We start from the raw sequence: 15101 nt of genomic DNA, 5'->3' as shown, positions 1-15101 counted from the left end.
TTATGAGTTGATTGTTAAGAATCGGAAATGTGGTGTGATAAATGAGTTGATGATATGTAATTTGAGATGTTGTATATTGGATGGGTTGGTGCTGTAGACATGTGATGTAGTATGTTGAGATTATTTATGATCATGATTCTTGTATGCTTATGTGATTGTAGACATGGAATGAAGTGCTTGTATTATTTACTATTTATAATTTCTACATCCTTGTGTGCTTGTATGCCCCTAGCCCTCACTGAGGATACCCATGCTCACCCCCCAATCCTCACTCCTCCATAGGTTTTGAAGTTGAAGCAAAGAAGATCAGGAGCTTGGTTTCAGATGAAGTCACGAACGGGGAGTGATTATAGACAAGGACTTTGATACATTGTGTATTATAGTGTAAATTAAATGTAAGTGGTATTATGTAATTTGTTCTAACCTGTGGAAAATTATTAATGGGCCTATAATATTATAAAGTTATCATTATAGCTGATCACCACATGTATATTATGACCTTTATGGAATTTTACCTATACTCTGATTTTATAGTTGAGTTAGTTATGGGTTTGGTTATTACCTACATCTGGATCCTGGGTGTTGGTTGGCTGATTGGATTGAAAATTCTAGTGCCTCATGCCTATGCCATATAGAGGGTAGGATGTGGTTTGTCACATATCATCGGTTGAAGATTATGGAAAGTGATATCCAGATGACAGCTTTCAGGATAAGATATGGCCATTATGAATTTGTGGTTATGCCATTTGGATTGACCAATGCACCAACAACTTTTATGGGATTGATTAACAAAGTATTTCATGATATGCTGGATCAATATGTGACAGTGTTTATAGATGATATCTTGATTTATTCCAAGAGTAGAGAGGATCATGCAATTCACTTGAGGTCAATATTACAGAGATTGAGAGAGAAACAGTTGTATGCTAAGTTTAGCAAATGTGAATTTTGGTTATCACAAGTGAATTTCTTGGGGCATATTATAATTTGCTAGAGGTATTGAAGTTGATCCTTGATAGGTGAAAGCAGTATTAGATTGGGAGTCTCTGAAGACTATTAGTGAAATTCAGAGTTTCTGGGTTTAGCAGGTTGGTACAGGAAATTTATTGAGAATTTTGCTCGGATATCTACTCCTATGACTCGGTTGACTAGAAAGGGAGTTAAATTTGATTGGACTGAGGAATGTGAATGTAGTTTTCAGGAATTGAAGAATCGACTAGTGACAGCTCCAGTCCTTGCTATACGAGATGGTACATCGGGTTTGGTAGTATATAGTGATGCATCCAAACAAGGTTTAGAATGTGTGTTGATGCAAAATGGTAGGGTAAATACTTATGCTTCTAGGCAATTGAGGGATTATGAGAAGAATTATCCTCCTCATGACCTGGAATTGGCAGCAGTTATCTTTGCATTGAAGATTTGGTGTCACTATTCGTATAGTGAAAAGTGTGAAATTTATAGTGATCACAAAAGCCTTAAATATCTTTTCACTCAGAAATAACTGAATATGAGGCAAAGAAGATGGCCAGAATTTTTGAAAGACTATGACTACGCTATACATTACCATCCGGGGGAAGCTAATGTGGTAGTAGATGCTCTTAGTAGGAAACATAAAGTTATTACATTAGCTGCACTTACTGCAAACCCTATGTTGATTGAGGAAGCAAGAGAATTTGTTTGGAAATAATTGTGGGAGTGGAGACACCTGAAGATATAACATTTTCCACACTTACTATTAAGCCATCTTTATTTGAACAGATTAAAGAAGCCCAATCTAAAGATGATGTGTTGAGGAAAACCATAAATACTATCAATGATGGAAAACAGAAAGATTTAATTTTGTGGTTCAATGATAGATTATGTGTTCCATAGGAAGAGAAATTGATAGAGTTGATTTTGAATGAAGCACACAACACCTCTTACTCTGTACATCTTGGAAGTACAGAAATATATAGAGATCTGAAGAAAACATATTGGTGCCATGGTATAAAGATTGATGTAGCAAAACATGTGGCAAAGTGCATGAATTATCAATTGATGAAAGCATTGAGACAGAGGCCACATGGGTTATTACAATCTCTCCTAATACCAAAATGGAAATGGGAACATATCACTATGGATTTTGTGACAGGATTACCCAGAGCCAAAAGAGGGAATGACACTATATGGGTGATTGTTGATAGATTGACCAAAGTAGCACACTTTATACCTATGAAGATATCTTACTCTATGGAGAAGTTAGCATAGTTAAATATTGATAACATAGTGAGATATCATTGTGTGCCTATCAGTATTGTTTCTGACCATGATTCCTGCTTCACTTCTAGATTTTGGGAAAGTTATACCGAAAGCAATGGGAACTAAATTGAAATTTAGCACAACATTTCATCCTCAGACAAATGGATAGATAGAAAGAACAATTCAAACATTAGAATATATGTTCAGAGCCCGGGCTATAGATATGAGCTATAGTTGGGATGAGCAAATATCATTAGTTGAATTTACATATAATAATATTTATCAATCAACTATTGGTATGGCATCATTTGAAGCTCTATATGGGAAGAAATATAGAACCCCATTGTATTGGGATGAAGTGGGAGAAAGAAGAATTTTGGGACCTGAGTTAGTGCAGGCGATATGATCAGGGAAAGAATCAAGGCAGCTCAGTCCAGGTGGAAAAGTTATGCAGATAATAGAAGGAAACCTTTAGAGTTTGAAGTGGATGAAAAAGTGTTTCTAAAAATTTCACCAATGAAAGGCATCAAGAGAATTGGAAAGATAGGTAAATTAAGTCCAAGGTATATAGGACCCTTTGAGATACTGAATCGGATTGGCAAGATAGCCTATAGATTGGCATTACCTCTAGAGCTAGACAGATTTCATAATGTGTTCCATGTCTCTATGCTGAAGAAATGCATTTCAGATCCTTCACATATATTGCCTACTGTGGAACCTTTAGAGTTGAATGATGATTTGAATTATGAAGAGCCACCTGAAGGAGTATTTGATAGAAGAGAATATCAACTCTGGAGTCGAACCATTCCATATGTGAAGATCAAGTGGAAGAACCATCCAGAGCAAGAAGCTTATTAGGAGAGAGAAGATGAAGTGAAAAAGAAGTACCCATAACTGTTTTGTTTACTAGGTAGCTCTTACAAATTTTGATGATGAAATATTTTATAAGGAGGGAGAAAATTGTAACACCCCAAATATCACCTCTTACAGTAAATTGTGAACAGGCAAGAATAACATGCTGGATAGACCAACATTTGCATGGCTGGTAGTAGTACAATGCCAAGAAGGGAAGAATGACCCAACATGCACCTATGCCTTCTGCCAACCATGTTGGAAGAATCAGTAAGAAAAGTGGGCAAAGGTAGTTATAAACCTTTGATAAAGGTTGGATATGATAGGGAATACTATGATACCCTACTTTCTAAACCCGGTCTAATTACTTGTATTGACTCGGTTTGATCTTGTGGGACCTAAACCCGAGTGAGCCGAGTCAGGTACCTTATGGAAAATGATGGCAAGGGTGACTCTAAACTCAGGTTGGCCAGATGAGTTGGAGTCGGTGCCTAGTGAAGTTTGTGTGCCCATGTTGTGCACTTGCACGTATCACCGGACCATATACGCATAATAAAGGTACGTAGCCATATATTATGTCAAGTGCGCGTGTTAATCAATAACGAGAGTGAAATACATGTCGGGGCCTAGCCTCATCAAAAATCCCAATGTTTCGGCTAAGTTTTGGTCGACTGGTGGGTGGTCATAGGTGCATTGGACCCACCAATGTGACCTACCACTCTGGTCATTAGATATTTTGACCCAAGTATAAATAGCATTTATTACTTTTCTTCATCCTCATTTATTGTTTTACAAGGTCGGTGAGAAAAGTAAAGAAGAGAGAGAAATGAAGGAGAGCAACCCTCATCTTGAGATCTACGATTTGAGGTGAGTAAAGACTGTATTTCTTAAACCCTTATGAAACCCTAAGTGAAATCATATGATTTGGGTAGGAATCCTTTAGATCTTATTAATCGCTCTTGAGAATGTGAATCTAAGGTTTAATGAAGGACCTACATGTTGTTTATAAGGTTTTAGAGGAAGAAATTGTAAGATTTGATAAGCATTTGTTGATCTCTTGAGCTAGAGAGAAGATTTGGGGTTTTTGAAGTGTTCTTGAGCAAAGAGGTAAAACCCAAGCTTGAAACTCTGAATCATTCCTAGATCTAGGTTAGAATCATGACATGGGACCTTAGATTTGTGGAAAATAAGGTTGAATTGACCCCTCGTGGTTTCCCCAATATGGGATGAAGAATGGGAGTGAACAGTAAAATCCCAGTTCTGAGTGGTGGGTGCCTAGAAATGGTCGGACCCACCAATCCGGAGCCTGCCTGTCCTTGATGGGCTACTGGCTTGATCGATGAGCAAGGACTAGTGGGCACCTGGCCCACCCCTCCTGGCCTATTGGTCTAGGCAGTGCCCCCTGGGTCGAGCGGTAAGCAAGGACCAGTAGGCACCTGGCCCACCGCTCCTAGCCTACTAGTCCTTACTGGCCCCTGAGTCGAGTGGCGGGCCCACCGGTTGACCTATCAATCCGACCCTTTGGGTTCCGATTGGGCCCAAATTTGTTGGGCAACCTTCTATGGTGATTCTAAATTTATTGGGATCATCGTACTCCGTTGGTTGTGAACCTAAAATGGAGTTATACTAAACTTAACCTCTTTTATGATATGTTGTACTAGAAACTCGTGTCATTGCACACCCGATCTTCCTCGTACCAAAGGTGATCATTGTACACAACTAGGTAAGTGGGAAGAGGAAATTGATTTATTTTTGGAGTGTTTTCACATCATTCCATTATTTTGTAGAGTGGCCATGTCATCATTTCATTACTGTGTAGCTTAGTCATTCACGAATGCCATTTGCATGCATTGATGTGTGCATTATGAAATTGATTTTTAACTGGATATGCTGATATATTTAATTGTTAAATGCTTATTCTTGCTTTGAGTTATGAGATGGATGACTTTAAATTATTGGATATGATGCATTGCTAGACTAGATGCCACAGTCGACTTGGAAACGAATGCATTGTTGGACAGTGAAATGGGACGCTGTGGCACTATACAGTCGTACTATCTCATATAGGAGCATGCAATTGGGAATGACATATGCATGTGCAACGACCCTTCCCAGTGGAGGAAGCCAGAGGTTGTGTACCAACGGTGGTCATTAGAAGTACGCCTGACTGATCATTAGGATTATCGGCATCTTTGGTGATATAAAAATGGAGCTAATCGTACTGTTTTTAATTTAATGCAGGGAAAGGCCCATTTTACTTTAATGTCGCTGAGAAACAATGATTTACTCTAATGTCATTGAGGAACAACAATTTTCTTTTTTGGTACCCACGGCAAGCCTTCTCCGATAACCCTATGGGCGTATCGCGGGATGAGGTTTGCGGCTCGTACCCCGGGCATACGTGCACTATGGTTGCGAGTAGCACATGACCTATAACCTAGAATTGTTGCCTAGGTGGACTAAGATAATAAAATGAACTTACATGCATATAGGTTCATTTGTATTGTGAATGCTTGCTTGGTATTTCTTTTCACTTACTGGGCTAGTGAGCTCATCCCACGTGCACACCAATTTTTTTAGATGATCTTGTAGGTTACCTGGGTGAGGAGCTAGTATCACACCCCACTCTCAGTAGTCCCAACTTACCATTAGGAATATCGACGGTGTGAGTAAGACATGTACTTATCTTACAAACCTACCAGGATCTCTGATAGCAGTACCTTAACATTTTCATAATCTCACATCACAAACCAGTATAAGCAGCGAAATCAGAGTATAGCAGCGAAATTTATAAACAAAATGGGAAAATATCTAATGGTAATATAATAGCAATAATCGAGTTATTCTATTACATTCATCCATGACATATACTATAATCTCAAGAAAATATACAATCCACAACCATATCCAAAAATATCACAATATGATGTGCAATCTCATGGTGTGGCATAAGCACATTGGTCACAAACACAGTCCTGATCGTGCTCCTCCACTTCTGGCATCCACTAGTCACTCACAGCGTACTCTGACCCAAAAGATACTGGATCACCCACCATCGGCACCACCGTACCTATATAATCATCTAAAAAGGGGTGTATACGTGGGGTGAGCTTTCCAACTCACTCAGTGAGGGGTGGGTCAAGCACATCCAAGCAAGATAATTGCAGTAATAATTTATGATGCATGATTGCGAAAATTAAACACATAATCCATGATGCTCGTGATGCAGTTCATTTGTTTATTATCCCCCTAAAAATATAAACTAAGTCTGGTAAATGCTACTACGGTGCATTAGGCTATATCCCTCATCTGGGAAACAACATCGACTATGCAGCGGTACAAACCCTAGCCATGATTAGAGGCCTGTTTGTCCCCGTATGCATCCATGGGTCACCTAGCAAACCCCTGATAATCCCCTCCAAGTCGTCACGGCACTGGTAACACATCGGCCACACCGGATAGGTTCCCACCTCCGGTAACAATCACATCGTACCGTCGGAGTGGCACTTTGGGAAGGCTCATCAAACTTACCACAATAGGTTATCCAACACCTCAACCCCTGTTGGCAAGGGTGCATAGCATAGGGAGTGATACCTTACCACATATATACTACATGCCTTCATAATGACACAGTTAGTATGGATTACATGATTTCGGAGAGACCTCGGCCACAAAGTGTAACCCATCTCCAAATACAGTCCCGGGTACATGATACCAGAGAGACCTTGGCCATAAAGTGAAACCCGAGATCGTTTACCTAATCTAGCATGCAATAGCAATTGAGTATAGACTATGCAACATCAACAAGACCTCGACCACAAAGCGTATCCATTTCCAAATGCAATCCAGGGGTTCACGATACCAGTGAGACCTTGGCCACAAAGTGTAACCCGTCACTACAACTAACTCTAATGCACATAATCAATGCATGAATGCAACATACATAAGGCAATCACGGCACCGGTACCACCTCGGCCACATCGAATTCTGTCTCACACACACACATCCAAACACACGGTGATCATGGTACCGGTACCACCTTGGCCACACTGGATCCTATCATACATTCCATACAATTCATATCATGATCGTAAAATGAAAATTTCATATAATTCTAAGCATGTGAGCAATTTAATAAATAATAAACATTTCAAAAATAAATACAGTCCATCCCTCACCTGTTTTACGATTGGTCGTGTTTGGGTTCAAGTACGGCCATCGATCGATCAATTCAATTCCAGCTTCAGAGCCATGCATGTTATTGTCCTAGACACAAGGGGATCATACATTAATACGTATTGATAACATCTGGAGGGACCCACACAGGTCACCCCCAAAAGGTACAGACACTGTCTCCTATTGATAGTGATGTCATCAGAAATAACCACCGAAAATAGGGCATTTTCACAAAAATATAAGATCTATTTTCGATGGAGATGACAGAGAGCACATAAGGCTCCAAGTCTACTAGAAATATGCCACCAGAAACAAACCTAGTGGATCCGGTGGACTCTTTCTGATGGTGATACAGGTCAGTACAATAATTTGGGGCTTTTCGGCTCGGGCCCAATTGCTGGGATTTGTTCTGTAGAGTTTGTAGGGGATGTCCCTAGCATCATTTTATGCTAAGAAAATTTTAATTCCACTGAGATTTTTAGGAGATTCGTCAATCAAAAGATCGAAACCCTAGTTAGTCTTTTAGCATTACATGTTGTCAGAGCTCACCGAGCTTGGTTCGAGCTCAACAACAACACTGAGAGGGTACAACACCCATCCTAAAATCATAACATGGTGTGTACACCAAGATTCCACCCATCCTAAAATCATAACGTACTTTCGATCTCCAATCTGAGTCCTATCACAATAGTTCAAATTTGACCAGATTAGGGCATGGGTGTAATAGCTAGAGTGGGGACCCATTGTGGAGTTTTCAATTGAAGACTAGTGGATCTTAAAAGATCTTGGGCATGAGGCATGTTGTGGGACAGCAACATTGAATACCAACCCGGATTCCTTTTGATTATTTTGTGATGTTACCCCTTTTGTGCTCTGGATGTTTAAATTGTAATTCTTTTGTATATATTACACCTACGGGCTCACATCTAAATGTATTATGTAATACAATTTGGGTATCAAGAGTATTGGGGTATTTACAGGTATATACAGGTAAGACGTCCACTGAAATATAGAATTTACTTTCTTAGTTGTGTGTATGCTGTGTAGTGGTTACTGCGTCAGATGATCTTGACGGGTTTTGGGTTAACAGGAGTTAACTTGGTCACCGTTACAATTCTGTGTGAATGGGGTGTGACAAATAGAGCAGACCCAAAGGGGGTCAAATCTGGCTCAACTGGCTAGAGAGCCCTAGACAGGACAAGTAGGCCTATTAGTTGGACAGAATGGTCATTTTTTACTATTATGGTTCTCACTTCTGTAATTTGTCATGTGGACCTATTTTTTTGGGTATGCTACGATAAAATAAGTTAAATAATAATTTATAATAAGAATTACATGATTTAAAGTTAAGAATGTAATTAATTATATATGTAGTCATATTATGACATAATATATGTTGTATATATATATATACAAATATATATAATATTTATGATTATCAGTGAGTGGAACATTCCACTAAGGAATTGGGGCTATAAAAAGGCCACCACTGACTTTAGTATTTCATTATCACTTGGACAGCAAGGGAAAGAACAGAGAATTATCACTTGGACAGCAAGGGAAAGAACAGAGAAAGAAGAAAGAAGAAGAAGAAGAAGAGAGGAGAATAAGAGAAGAGCAGAGAAAGAGATCAAGGGGGAAATCGACCTCTTAAGGCTACAATTGGAGCAGAGAAAGAGATCAAGGGGGAAATCGACCTCTTAAGGCTACAATTGGAAGATTCAACTAGCAGGTAAGGAAATCTTACTAACATAAACCTGAAATGTGAAAAAAAATTTCAGAAATTGGAAATGGGATTGGGCCGATTTGGCTGAAATAAGAGGAAGAAGTGAAAGTTTGAAATTTTCAGCAAGTATGTGCTATAGGGAGCTTGATTTACTGTTCTTTGATAATTAAGTGAAAGGAATTTAAGAATTTGAAATGGGATTACATGCATCATTGCCAAATGGGGCTGAAATGTAAGGGTTCTCATTAAAATTTCTTAAAATAGAAAATTTCATGTAATTAAGGTGAAAACCCACTTTAATTTTACTGTTTTAAGGTCTAAGATTTACATGCAAATGAGATTGATGGTGGATCACATGCATGCATGCCTAACTTGGGGTTTGATCATCAAATTAGAGGATTGATACTGAAATTCCACCTTAATTCATGATCTTGTGGGAGAATATGGTTCAAATTAAAGAAATCTGGAAATTCCTACTGAATTCCATGCATGAATTAAGAAATTAAAAATGGAAATTTGAGGATGGAATTATAGAGGGTTCGAATTAAGGTATTACATTGCTGATATGTGAGTAGAACCTTAAAACAGAGGAGTTTGGACTAAAGACAGAGTTTGGTTTATGCAAAACATTGGCATAATCAAAATTTTGCAAAAAAAGGGCAACCGGTGGGAGACATCAAGCCGGCCGATTGGTCCCAAATTCTCTAGCTGGTTAGGCTTCCAGAGACTAGTTTACTCCCAGTATTTAACAGAAATCTGTCAAACTTAAAGTGGATTTGTAGACCTTATAGGGGAGATAATAGATGACCCTATTAGGGAAGAATGAGTTCAAATTGATTTTAATATATGTGTGTATTAAATACTGATTTTAGGAGATCCCAATAGCTATGTGGAAGCCTATTTGGTACCAGGAGGGGAGTTGATTATTTCAGATTTTCAATGTGAGTGGGTGCCTCCCTAACCTCCTTTCTTTTAGTGTGTTTCATAATTGTTGATCATACACATATTGTTTGTGTATGTGCATATTCTTTTCTTTTAATGATTTCTATTATGATGGAATTGATGGAATGGAGATGTGAAAGGTAAGATAGGTAAGATGGGACACGTGTAGATGCCCATGTGTGTAGATGTGAATTGGGTGATTGGTTGTGCATCATTTAGTATGTTGGGCTAGGTATCACAATCCTAAGTGCTACACCCAATGTTCGTAAGGGGTTAGGTACGGACTAATCCTGATATATGTCGCTACCTGATCAGTAGTGCACTTTTTATGGTGAGATGTATGGTATCAGAAATGGATGTGGACAGGATACGACATACTGTATTCCTGGTGGATATACATTATGGGGTTACTATTTAGGGGTTAGCTGGGGGACTGAGGCTCTGACCAAGACCGGCTGGCTCCTGCCTACAACGAGCTTGTATTCCTAAGGCCTAATATACAAGGTAGGAAATGCCACCTACGTTGTGTAACACTATACCCATAGGTGATGAGACTTAGTAATGGCCTAGGGATTTGTATAGTTAATAAATAAACCCATGAGCATCATCTTTTTGTGTGGTGCATCCATTGCATATGGATGCATGTGTTTATCTATCCCACCCCTCACTGAGCATTTCCAGTGCTCACCCCCTATCTTTTAATCTATAAATGAAGAGAGTAGTCACCTACAAACTACCAGTTCAGAGTATGTGGCGATGGCCATGAATCAGTTGGCTTGTGTACAGGATGATGATTTCAGCCATGGACCTGATTGCAAGTGTGATGATTGTGTTTATGGTGGACAGCATTACTGAGGACTGATGTACTTAATTATTCTTTTGTGTATATATGAATAATGGTAGAAACCAATTTTTGATTGTTGAGACTACAGGTGGGAGATATGTTGAAGGTTTGGATAGGTGGCAGACAGGTTTGATGGTTTATACGACAGATGTGATAAATTTTTGTGCACATATTTTGCTATAATGGGATGATTGTAATATATATATATATATGGATTATTGTAAATAATGTTATGAATCATTGTACTTATGGTATTAGGTATCATATAGAAGCACTGGATGAATATGAAATTATACTAGATCTTATATTATCTCCTGCAACTCTGATTAAAAGTATATGAATGTGGTGTTGTGGACACTCCTAGAGTACGATACTGGGGAAAATAGGCTGACTGGGTGCAGTGAGGTATCCAATGCCGGCATACTTGTGCCATATTGAGGGCAGGGTGTGGCATCCTATGGGTGTGCTAACGGCCAAACATTGAGTCAAGCTCTTGGGTGGAATCCCCATCTTCTTTGCAATCATCGATGACACAAATGAATGGGATGCCCCTGAGTCAAATAACACATGAGCAGGTAATAATGATATCAATAGGGTACCTATCACCACATTTGGTGTAGGTTCTACATCCCCAGTTGTCATAGCAAACACCCTTCCTTTGGGTCTTTGGCCCTGTGGTGGTTGTACTGGCTTGTTGGCTGCATATGTCTATTGGGGCCTACGTGGTAGAGTGTAAGGTGCATCACCTGGCCGACGATGGAGGTATGTCCTGGCTAAGTGACCCGGTTGGTCACAGTGAAAGCACCTAGGGTTTGAACTCACAGATTGAGATACACCACTAAAGTGGGAGGATTGGGAGGCTTGGCTTGCTTCTAGTTTTTTGAACTAGACTGGAGTTGGGTTGATATCAGGGCCTCTGGAAAGCTTACTTGCTTGCTCCCTTAGAATTAGTTGACCCCATGGGCCTCTTTCCCATTCCCTACTGTGCTGTGAAGTTATCTCTGTGCCAATTGATGAGCACATTTATGTGTGAAATCTTAGGTAGTAAAGCATGCATTTTTACATACATAGAATGGAGCTACCTTGGGTTTTTCTTTCTTTTTGCAAGTTTTATATTTAAAAGGCCTTAGGGACTACCGGGCTCCATATCTCTAATTTTACACATTAAGAGGTCCTATTTCTTTCTATGGTTGTGATGGGGATGAATTCTGAGCAAGATGAACATGTTGCATTAAAAGTACACTTTTGTTTTGGCACCTGTACACATGATTATTCTTTTTGGGCTAGAAAAAGAATTATGGACTAGAAGAAAATCGAGATATAGGCCCTACCCTTTTGCAGGTGTCCCAGGAGTATAAGGAATATTCCAGATGCCAACAAAGTATGAGGGGCCCACCTTGGGTGCCACTCTCTCTCACCTTGGGCGATTCTATCTTTTTGGAGATTTGGTTGAAGGTCTCCTATTTTCCACCTACTTAAAGACAAGGGGCATCGATGGAATTTTAAATTAAAATAGAATATTATCCAAATCGATCAAAGTAAGGAATAGAAAATCATCCAAGAAGAGAGAGAGAAAGAAAAAAGGAAAAAGGAAGGAGAAATCATTGGAGATCTTTTCTCCCCTACTTTCTCTCATTTTTTCTCCCCTCCACCTCATCACACAATCCAAGAGGGGCTCACACTTGGACATTCTCTTGTTCTTTCCCCAATTTTCCTTTTTTTCTCTTTTCTCTCCTACTTTCCACCTCATCAACAAGAATCTCAAAAAAATCCCCTAAACTAAGAGACTAAAATCGTTGGACTACCTCCCTATTTCCTATATAAGAGAGTTGACCAAAGGGGGAGGGTGCACTTCTCTTTTTTAGGGTTTTCACTCTTCCTCTTTTCTTCTCTAGGTTTCATTATGCTCTAGTTTTTTTTTCTTCTTTACTTTTGCTTTGAACACTTTTGTAATTGGTTGTATTTAATTAATGCAATGTCTTTTTATTTTTATGGTTCATGTTATTCAAATTATTCAAGTTGTAATAATTTTATTTTGTTAGTTCAAGGTTTAGATCTAGGTGGGAAGAGCCAAGCTTTGAAGCATCTCTGTTTAAGTGCAAGTTTTTCTTCAAGAGTTGTTTTCTCCAAGCCTAGTAAATTCAGATTTGGTTTATTCCAGATCTAGTTTTTAGGGCTGCTAGTATTTCAAATCGATCAAGTTTAATTCAAGGATCAAGTTTTACTTTGATGCTTTCCCTTTCCCCCAAGGTCCTTGGCTAGATGCATGTGATGGCTTTGCCCCTCTCTAGCCATAGAACCATCGTTTTATTTTGATTATTTATATTGTATCCCTTTCCCTAAAGCCAAGTAGAAAAGCCCTTGTAAGAGTACTCTTTGGTCAAGTAGGGAAGCTCGAACTATTGACGGTGCATCCCTCAGGCTAAGTAGAGATACCTACTTGTGAGCCTTTCTCTAGCTTTATTCCCTTTTTTATTTTATTTGTTTTTATTTCACCCATTTTCTTTTCTTTTATGTTATTGCTTTTTATTGCTTTACTTTAAGTATTTAAATTCTTAAATGACAAATGGTTAGGTTTTTAATTTCAATTGCAATTCCAATTTTCTTAGATGTGTTGGTTAGGACGTTTTTAGATGCATCTGTTTAGGGTGGTAGTTAAAAGTAGGTCACCATAATTAATCTGTGCACTTTTGCATTATTAGAAAAAGCCTAAGATAAAGTGGCTGCTCTCCTTATGTTTGACCCGTTAGCTACACTGATCTGTACAATTGTTGTTACTTTTAAATCTCAAATAAATTTTTAGCACTATTACCGAGGAGACAGTTCCATGTTCTTTTTCGCTATCTTTTGGTAAATCAGGGTGCTTTGTTTTCTATTTTTCTTTCATCACCTATTGAGTTCCTGAGAAGAGAAACTTGGAATAATAGTTGTATCGCTGGAGGTCGCCAAGCCTCATAGTATGGTAAAGATAATTTTTGCCCTGTAGCAGCACCTCAAGAGTTGAGCAACCCCGGATCCCTGCCGGTAAGCTCCTAAAAAGCCAAAAAAAAAAAAAAAAAAAAAATCCATTCTTTTGTGCTTGTCTTACTCTAGTTGTGGGTAGTTTTCTGTTGCATGAGTGCTTGGTAGGTACTTAATACTGAGAATAGGTTAGAAAGAAGAGATCCAACAAGTAGTGACCATATATGTATACTCTCATCAATACCTTTCAATATGAGAGACCAATAGCAAAACCCTCCACCTAAATCTCTAAAAGATAGGTTCTACCCTACTAAAGTAGCCCAACCTTCATGCATAGTCCTACCACAAGCCTATGGTGATAATTTTGAGCTTAAATCTCAATACATCACTATACTGCCCCACTTCCATGGGCTGACCTCTGAAGATGCATACCTATTCCTCAGGGAATTTGAAGAGGTATGTGTTCTAATTAAGATCCAACAGCTTTCTAACTATGCTATTAAGCCTAGGTTCATCACTTTTGCATTGAAAGACCAAGCTAAGTGGTTGCATGGGTTACCCACAAATTCCATTACCACATGGGAATAGGTCACAAGTTTTTTTCTTAGGAATTTTTTCCCTCACAAGACCAATAAGCTTAGAAGTGATATCCTTCAGTTTAGGCAAAAGCCTAGTGAGTCCTTTTCTAAACTTATAGAGAGATTCAAGGATCTACTCTAAGAATGCCCCAACCATGGCCTAGATTTATGGCATTTATGTTAAATAATATATGAGGATGGTATTGATTACCCAACTAAACAAATGATAGAGTCTATGTGCCCTGAGGGATTCACATCCTGTACAGATGAAGGAAAGGCATGGGAATTTTTACTTGACTTAGTTGAAAAAACTCGTGAGTGGGAATCAACCTAAGAAAGTGAAAGAACCACAGGAGGGAAAGGATATTTTGAGGATGAGATAGTAGCCAAGGAAGCCCACTTGGATAGCCCAATCAAAAGGATTGAGGCTATTATTCCTAAAGAGCCATTATCAGTCAATTTGGTTAAGATGTGCGCTTGGTACCAGTCCCCTAGACATGTTATAGAAGAATGCTCCAACACCTCTGGGGGCACTTCCAATGACAGTGTTAATGCCTTATATGAGAATAGTCCATATAGTAACACTTACAATCCAAGGTGGAGAAATCACCTAAATTTCTCCTGGAACCAGGGCAACCAAGTAGGGCCTTCCCATTTCCATAATCAAGGTCAATCTAGACCCCAAAGGCCTTGTTTTACTCAATAGCCTTTTTCCGAAAATACTTTTTCTAGGCCAAATGTAGGACCTTAGGCTAGTTTCCCTAGGCCCCCTCTCTTATCATCT

The 15101-nt window shown here is 38.9% G+C and overlaps 1 non-coding gene across 1 annotated transcript; it reads right to left on the bottom strand.

Annotated features, from left to right (window-relative positions):
* Window positions 1-14372: 14372 nt before the first annotated feature.
* On the bottom strand, window positions 14373-14479 carry LOC122092510. Its single transcript, XR_006144171.1, has one exon. It is a non-coding gene; the product is annotated as a small nucleolar RNA R71 (small nucleolar RNA).
* Window positions 14480-15101: the final 622 nt, after the last annotated feature.

Source organism: Macadamia integrifolia, chromosome 10, assembly GCF_013358625.1.
Source record: "Macadamia integrifolia cultivar HAES 741 chromosome 10, SCU_Mint_v3, whole genome shotgun sequence".
NCBI classification, from domain to species: Eukaryota; Viridiplantae; Streptophyta; class Magnoliopsida; order Proteales; family Proteaceae; genus Macadamia; species Macadamia integrifolia.
This window is presented reverse-complemented; position numbering and strand designations above follow the sequence as displayed.